This window comes from Triplophysa rosa, linkage group LG9 (assembly GCF_024868665.1).
Source record: "Triplophysa rosa linkage group LG9, Trosa_1v2, whole genome shotgun sequence".
Classification (NCBI taxonomy): Eukaryota; Metazoa; Chordata; class Actinopteri; order Cypriniformes; family Nemacheilidae; genus Triplophysa; species Triplophysa rosa.
Genome location: NC_079898.1, coordinates 7991815 through 8001248, shown reverse-complemented (window position 1 = coordinate 8001248; position 9434 = coordinate 7991815). Strand labels below are relative to the sequence as shown.

The 9434-nt window shown below is 35.8% G+C and overlaps 1 long non-coding RNA gene across 1 annotated transcript; it reads left to right on the top strand.

The window, feature by feature from the left end:
* The first annotated feature begins 2714 nt into the window (after positions 1-2714).
* LOC130559465 (uncharacterized) lies at positions 2715-3924 on the top strand. The gene is made up of 3 exons (XR_008963574.1): positions 2715-2765; positions 3250-3329; positions 3560-3924. It is a non-coding gene; the product is annotated as an uncharacterized LOC130559465 (long non-coding RNA).
* The last annotated feature ends 5510 nt before the right edge of the window (positions 3925-9434 follow it).

Below are 9434 nucleotides of genomic sequence, written 5' to 3'. Positions count from 1 at the left end.
TTTATGGTTATTTGTTAATCAAGAAGGACTGAGAACACCATTAAAAGAATAAAAAATGATTCAGATTTTCAGTTGCTATCTTTAATCAGTCTGACATACAATCAGAAAGTGGTAATGCTATCAGTTAATTCAGGCATTTCCTCTGACAAGGTATGGTATTGATAACTATATTTTTGGAAAAAAACCTCCATAATGTGCATTTCCAGTATGCATGCAGTATATAAAAATAAAATAATGCACGCCTAAAACATTGTAATGTCTGTCACTTTCTACAGTCAAATCCCACAGCCAGTCGCCCAAGAAAGAAAGATGAAACAGAAGTCACTCCACCTGAGTCAGATGAGATTACCCCAACACCAAGAATCTCTGTATGTAGAGGAAATCTTTATGTATTACTTGACTATTGTTTGTTTATGTATACCTTTTTTGTTTAAGTGTTTATGAGCAGCACTTGATTAATTACATTATTTTTGGAATTTCTTATATTGCACAAAGGACTCAGCGGTCATGAGAAATATTCATCTGGCCTGTGAGTGGGTGGAGGAGAACCAACGCCACTTTGCTGGGAAGATTGAACTACCAAAGATTTTAAGAATGGAGGAGGATGATCACAATTTGTGACTTATTTATAAACACATTATATGAAGGTGACATGGACAAAGAAGAAATCCGGGCTCCTTTCTTATTCACTTTTCAGAGACGAGAGGACATGGAATTTGCAGGAAATACGAGACAAATTAAATCTGTGTGTCTTGTTTCTTCAACCCTGACTTGTGAATATTGTGGGATGTTGTAAATATTATAAATGTAAATATTGTATGTAAATATCATTTTGTTTTTGTAAAATAACATTAATTTTCTGTGTGAAAATAAGTGTTGTGTTCTTGAAATATATTTATATTTTTATATATTTTGTATTATATTATATTTATTAGATTTTATGTACATATTTATTTTATGTTAGATGCACAATTTGCTAAGTAAGGTTAATAGAAACATATAAATCCAGCAACACCTGTAGGACAGTGGAATATGTGACTATTAAATTATACAACTCTCAAATGTTGGTGGATTGGATGCCTTACTAGTGTCTGAGCACACGTGTTACCATGTTCATCCTGGCATATCACAAGGCTGGTTTCAGACTACTTTTAGACTGGTTACATATTGAAAAAGCATAATGCATAGCCTACCACGCGAAGGCTGAGTCGGTCCTCAATTACAGTAATATGTTCCATTTAAGTTATTATATTTACAAGATTTTTGGAGTACGTGCATTTATATATACGAATAAAAAGAGGACAGATACGGTAACCTGGCCGAACTTTATTACACGAATTAATCAGATTATTTTAATTCACATCTAAACCATACGTTAATGCGATGGAAAAAAGAAGGAAAGAGGTAGTAAGCTTTCACATTGCCTACTAAGTGAAGTAATTTCAAATCATAAAAGTAATCATAAAGTATAGATGCTTTTATCAAAAGCTAATTAAAAATGAAGGGAAATAACGAAAGGATTCATCCTATTAAGAAGAAAATATTATGACATTTCATTTTCTGAGATGGATACAAAGTTTTAATAGTTGTAAGAAAACACATAGTTTGGGCATTAAATATTTTTATTAGGTGTTCACGTAATGCCGTTTGTCACAGAAAAAAATCATCATGAAAAATGTTAGGGAGTCAAAAATAACAACAAATATTAGCATTTAGGTTGAGACAGCGGTTTAAGTCTATGGAAAGATTTTATTAATGTCTCAAAGTTCAGTTCATCTTTAATATACACTTTTCTTGCCGTGCGAAACAAACTGTATGAGTCCGGACTGTACCTACGCGTGGATAGCTCAAGCTCCGCCCACTAGGTCCAGCGAGGGGGAGCTGGAGCTTTGCTCCACCCCCTTGGCTCTGCATCGAGTACCACTTGAATTTTTTGGTCGTTGTGAATGTGACGAGGAGAATCAGGCATATCACTAGTCGGAACAGAAGAAATGTGTAAAACGTGAATTTTGACTGGTAAGTACAGATTAAAAAGCATACACTTTCCTTAATTGCATCCCACGTTTTATTGTAGTATTATTTGCACTGTTTTAACACTTTACCGCTTTCCTCCCTCGGAAGCACTAACAAAGACGATGTCGTCGTGAAGAAACGTTAGGCCTAAAAAAAGCGTCATCGTGAGGACTCACTGAAGAACGCTGGTAAGGTAAAGGTAAAATACATGTGTCAATTTTGCTTAAAGAGTTGCTCTAAAACGATTTTGCAGGTTATAAATACTTTCTGGTTTTCTGCAGTGGTACTAACGTTAGCGGATCGGGGTCATTGTGAAGTAGGCTGGCAAAGAGACCTCGTGATAGGCTCACTGAAGAACGCTGGTAAGTTCATTGTAAATAATAATTATTGTTAAATAATTGTTTATAATTGTTGTTGCTTAGTTGCCTAACGTAAAAGTCAAAGCCGAATCGCACAGGAATAGTATTATCTGGGGACCTCCTGTGAGCGCATATTGTGGTACACAAATTAAGTTTCATTCTCTGTAATGAGTCTCACTTCGCTAATAGGATTGGCTTTGCCTTTCTTGAGACCCGCCTCTCTAACCGAAGTCGCATTATGATTGGCTTTGCCTTCTCTCACAAATGTTCTTTCACTAGCTAAGGATGCAGCTGATTCGGTTGTATTAACTAAGCGCCAAATCTTTTTTATTATTAAAGCGTCAAAGCTAAGCCGTGTCAAGACGCGATGAGCATGATTATGCAGGTTACCCGGTAAGAAAACATTCGTACCAACAGTTTATTGACAAAAATACGGGACAAGTTGCGTCACATATTGATTCAGGAACAGAGTTTTTCCCAATGCATCACAATCCCCTATTAACCGGATGAATTGCAAACTTAATCGTTAGTGTGTCTGTACTTGTTTATCTATGAGGATAACTACATATAGTTGAATATCATGACAATCGACTGTTTAATAAGCATTTTCCAAATTATGCTTCTGTATAACTGTTAGTTATTAGTTCAGCTGTCTACCACCAATCAGACTGCTCAAAAAATATTTATATTGTGGTTATAAAACAATAGAGCAGGGAATTTAAATTTACATTGGTTAGTTTAGTGCTTAGGTCTGTGCACTAACACAGTTAATTTCAGCAATTAGCTGAAGTATTAAAAATGGACTTGGACTTGAAACTCATAGACTTGTGAACATGTCTAGTATAACGTTAAACACATTTATGTTTTCCTCCTGCAGCTGCACTAGCAGACAGGCGGTCATGAAACAGGTGGGGCGGTGGAGAGAGCTGTCATGATAAAGACCCCTGTAGTTTTCTGGTAAGTTAATTTATAACGCCTGTAGTTTTGCTTTATTGTCTGTAAGAAATGGATGGCCTGGAGATGAGTAGATTAATAACACATTTTTATTTTTGGGTGAACTGTACCTATACTAGATGAATGCAAACGAAAAGACACATTATCATTTTGATGAGAATTGTAGTAAAAATTTTACTTTAACATTTTGTAATCTAAATATCTAACCTACTAATTTTGTTTATTTTTTATAGGTGACCTGTCGGAAGAAAATGTGGAATTGTAAATACTGCATTTTTAGGTCTGAGAAAATGAGAAATTCTTAGACATTATTGTCTAAAGCATAGAGGCAATACAAAGATTGTCCCTTTTCCCTGTCCACACCAGGACTGTCTTTGCACATTTCAATCAATTAGTAATTTGCAAGTGCATCTTTCTAGAATTGTTAAAACGTATCTGAAAATGAGTTTGTGAGCTTACTGTTTTTAAGCTTTGCTTCTGTTAGTGACAAACATGTCTTTTGTTGTTTCTTACAGTCTGCTTTTAAATGTCATATGGCCAATGTCACTTTTAAGTGGCTGATTTCTGAAGAAATCCTTCATCAATTATTTGATCTTAATCAAAGTATTGATACAGTATATACTGTAAGTTTGACACTAATAAAGCTGTTGATGTGAAATCGACTCGTTTTAATGGTTTATTATTTAATAAAAGTAAACACAAAAAGGGGTAAATTTTTGTGTAGTCTTTTTTGCCCTTTAAGTTATCTGTACTTAAAATTTTAAGTCAATGAAAAGACCACATTAGGTCAACTCAATTTAACTGAGTTGTTAATCTCCTCATTACTCAAATAAACTGAGAGAATCGCTTTCCTCAAATCATTTGAGTAGTCTCAACTCATTAGGGTTTACAGTGTGTGGTCGTGCAGCCGCACACACACTTGGAATCAACAAGCAATGGATGGAGTGGTGTACAAGTCAGCATCATTGCACTATGAAACTCAGAGAAGTAATTGATGGTTTTATGCTTCATGCGTCACCATCTGAAGTCAATGGACAAATTAGATTTTGGGAGTTGGCAAGAAAAGTGCTGCCTGCCCAAATGCACAGTGGTAACTCAGAAGTCTGACAGAGTGGGATTAGTGGCCTAGATTGTGAAAGTTTCTGGCCTTCAAGCTCTAAATTTTAGCATGAACCCAGAGCACTCCCCACTATTAACTTATATAGATTCCAGTCAAGAGAGAAGAGATGAGGTGGAAGAAGGAAGCAGCAAAACTGTCATGGGACCAAGTTGAGGGACGACCTTGATTGGTTGCATTACATGACCTTGCCTCCCTCCAAACTTAGTTTAATAAACTTCATATAGAGCAAGGGTAACTGTTGCGTAGTTGCAGTTTACTCTTTCCCTGCCATTGACAAAATTTTCCGCAATCCTTGGTGAAAGCTTTGATAAAAACACAATTCTTTCAATTTTTGTTCAAAGGGTTGTATTTTTGTAGAAACCCATGCAAATGAGAGTTGATAAAAAAGGAACATATTAATAGACAGAATATATGTTTAGGCAGAGGCTGTGTTTTTTTTTCATATCGTCGCTGTCGGGCGGAAACCTCCTATGTCCAAATTCGGTCCAAATTCAGTTTGCGAGCAGATTCGGCTAATTTCTGCCTATTAGCCAGCCTAGTCAGCTCATCGTTTTTTGTATTATATCACTTACAGTTCTTAAACCTTTAAAATAGAGTTTAGGAAGATGTATGTAACCAGTCGTTAGCTTTGGTTAACGATTGAAGCCTTTTCTCTTGTCAAGAGGCTCAACGCGACCGCCGACTTTATTTGCGTACAGATTAATTTCCGCCTATATTAGACAGCCTGTTTAACGTTTTATTTTGGTATTGCATCACTCATAGCTCTAACATTTAAAATAGAATTTAGGAAGATGTATGTAACCACAATCATTAGCTTTCATTAGCTTTTAAAGCCTCGTCTCTTGTCAAAAGGCTCAACGCGACCGCAGACTTTTATGAACACTGCTGGCAGCAGCGACGTCTGTGTCCATACCATTCTTATCAATGACAGCGTAATCTCGTATCTCCCTGCTCCCAAGTCATAAACCTTGTATCTCCGATTAAACATGGTTTTGGGGAAATGTTGCGTTAATGTTGGTACACAACAGTATATGATAGCAATATAAGGTATAATACCAACTTTAACGATACAATGTTTAATAACTTCAAAAAATATGCAGTTTTTTTAACTTCCTGAAAAATAATGGTTTTGGAGATACGAGGATTCCACCCGACAGCGACGATATGATATATTGTATGTTCAGATATTCACTAAAGCAATATAAACCAATAAGAATGTTGGTAGCCAAACATTGGTGGTACCCATTCACTTCACTTGTGTGGACACAAACCCAATGCAATGACTTCTATTCAATTGGCAAAAAAACAATGCAAGGCAATGGGTACCCCTGTTGTTTGTTATCAACATTCTTCAAAGTATCTTCCTTTTGTGTTCTGCAGAAGACAGAAAATCATGCATGTTTGAAATGACAAGAGGGTGAGTAAATGATGACAGAATCTTTGGGTGAAATATCACTTTAAACGCCAAATGAGCAATGCCGTGAGTAAATTAAGATTTTGTTATTTTGGGTGTACTATTCTTTAATGCAAAATTCATTTTTACCATTACATCAGTAATCATTATGTTTGTCATATTTAGATATCTTCAAAGCTCACATGACCAGCCACAACATACTGTATGCGATGAAGAATATTACATAACCTTGAGTTTCTCTCACACCAAAACCACATCCTTCTTAAATCCCCAAAGATCAAGGACAAATACCTCAACATTGTCTAAGCCAATTACAAAAGCACAACAGACCATGACCATGAGAAATAGAGAACAAGACTCTAAAGGACATTAAGGTATCTCTAACGGTTCTGGAGTTAGAGGCATGCATATTTTGTAAAAAGAACACAAAAATGCCCTTTCTTCATTTTTGAACTGTCACCATTGGCATAAAATGCATCAATTATTCTTAAAATTAACAGATTTACTAACAGATATACTGATCTTTATATTTCTCATGTCATTTTTTACCTCCTCTAATATGGCTCCAAATTTAGAGCGAAAATTGTCATTTTTACCTCCCTCTACAAATTAATTGATTACTTAACTATTCACCTGTGGGATTTCATATTTTTTTAAGATCACTCCAGATGTTGGTCTTGCCTCTGTAAAAATAGAAAAAAAAACTGAGCCGGGGAAATATTCAAAATTTGGTTGATTTGACACGGAATGACCCAGCTATACATTCTCTTTGATGGTAACAAATCTCTTTACATGAACCAAACATCGAGACTGCCAGTAAGTTAAGGAGGAAAAAACATATCTGTTGAAAACACTGTCTTAAAAGGGCATGAATTTCATTTTCTGGTGCTGAGTAATGTGTTTCACAAGCTAAACTTAAGGAACCTTTGCGCAAAGAAAATACACTTTTCTATATATTTACGGTCAGTATAAAATCATTTCAGATATATTTTAAAATATATACAATAATACATTACAAAGGTGAATGTTAAGCAAACACGCTTCAAAAGTCAACACAAACCAGTGTTTTCATAAACATTTAGAAGTTTGTATAGCACACACTTGTTTAATTCCACTCAACTAGAATTGCAGGCACTTCGCTATACAGCAGCAGAACAAGGGCTGTTTTATTTAGGGGAGGCGAGGGGAGCATGGAAAAGAGCTTTTTCTGGGTTTGTTGCTGATAAGCATGTCTGCTCCTCGATGAAGGCTATTCCTGGCCCTGGCTGGAGAATCAGTGTTGGAAAGGCTGCGAGGAGTGAATCAGCAGGGGACTGGGGCGTGAGACTTCTGTCCCTCAGATTCGGATGTGTCTGAGATCTCAGAAACACACAAAGTAGTAGGATCTCAGGCCAGACTGTTCTCTCATTTGCCTTTTTCGTAATTTAACCAGAACGTTTCAGAAACAAACAACATGTCTTTTCTATTAAAAAATAGCAAAAAGGTTTTTCTGTAATGTTTTGCTGATAACGTGTGTTTGTGGCTTTATGAATGCTGGTTAGATATGTTGTTAGAAGCAATATCATGTTGTACTGTTGCTTCCGAGAACCTCTCTCAAACCAATACGATGATCTCAATTTATACTCTGTGACAACATCAAAGCAATTTAATTTTGAACAAAGAAAAAAAACCGTAAAAGGTTTAGTTAATATTAGACATGCACTCAAAACTAATTATTTGTAACTCTCTTGATACCGGTACAAAAGAAAATTGCTTTTTGTTTTAGGACTTATAAAATCTATGAAAGTTATATGCCTGTGTTTTATAGCATCATATTCATATTATGTTCATATTATTTTATTTGGGTCCGAACCGCGGTTTGCTTGCTTCATCAAGCCAGCAGCTGTTTACCCTGTCACTTAGTAATGACGACGCAGGAGAAGGCGGCAAAAATGCATAACATTGTTCTCTTCACTTTTATAACTATGGTTTTGAACCATTGGTTTTGTTTTCAAAGCTTCAGTACATAACAGCACCTTTGTCTGTCTTATGAATGTACTGCAAATGCTCTTAAGAATGCTGAAAGCGAACAGAAATGAGAAATAGGCCTACAACTCTCTGCTCCGAGTGCTTGAGTCACTCACGTCAGAAAAGTTAATGAAACACACAAAAACACATTTTTATGCAGTAATATGCCATGAAAAGCAGTTCACTTCCCATAGTAGCGAACTGTACGTTAAACAAAGAATAAACAAAGTGGGGTGTCAAGGCTGCACATGGATCACTTGTAGCTTATAACCATGAGTGAAATCACACAGAGATGTAATTGCACAGATGTGTTATTAACTGGCTGAAATATAATTTTAGCATTCATTTACATGTCATGACAGGCACAGTGACAACATTTACATGCTTAACAGAATTACATTATGCTGGCCTGCACTCATTCTAATGACTAAATTAAACTCTCATCTGTTCATTTTTCTGCCATCAGTATTGGTTAGCTTGAAAAAGATGTACTTATTTTCCCCAAATCAAATAACACCCACCTGCACTATAGACAATCTGTTAACACTAAACATTAAACTCACTATGAAAAACTACAAAAATACAAAAAGTAACCAAGTCTTGTACTGCTCAGTTTAAGAAACCCATTTTTATCATAAAATAAACAAAATAATTCTGGACAAACCGTTTTAGGGTTAAAGGGGTAGAATCCAGACAGTTGGGCAAAACAGATCCAGCTCCTTTAGATATTAGCATGTCTATGTACTTTACGAATAAATTGTACATGCGTCCTATAGTGTGACAGCAAAATTTAGAAAACAACATGGTTAATATTACATTGTTTTATATTATTATTATTATACAGACAAATCTGCATATTAGCTTTCCCGTTTTTCATATATTGAAAAATATGTGATAATATATTTACATTTTTTTGTTTGTTTGTTGAACACAAAGTATAAAGTAGATCAGGGAAACTATGTGAAAAGATGTGTTATTAACTGGCTGAAAGATCATTTTAGCATTCATTTCCATGTCATGACAGGCACAGTGACATCATTTACATGCTTAACAGAATAACATTAACATTATTTAAAAGAAATTGTTTGTTGAACAAAAAGTACAAAGTAGATCAGGGAAACTAGGAGCCGACCGTATTCAGAGCGCCGCCATTACTGTTTACAATGCGTGGAATGGTGTGCTGTGATTGGTTGAGCGGATATATCGCATTCTGCAGAGAAGAGAGACTGGCTATCCACCTTATTTTTGAACGCGGAAGTAAACGATGTGACGTACTTCCTTTTTGTGTTAAGACTTCCATTTTATTAGCCGGTGTTCTGCCAATTTATGCTACCCATAAATTTGTGCTACCCTCGTGTTGTGATTGGGTTGGGGGAGGGGTTATTTAGGTGTAAGGGTTGGGTTGGGGGAGGGGTTAGTCCTGTTTTGTATGGAGGTAGCAAAATTTGATAGGGATGCATAAATTGGCAGAAGTGTGTCGCTGCGGGAGCACACTAAAAAGCTTTTAATACATCTCTGATGAATATTTTTCACACCCACGATGTATTTCACAGTGGGAGGATGAAGT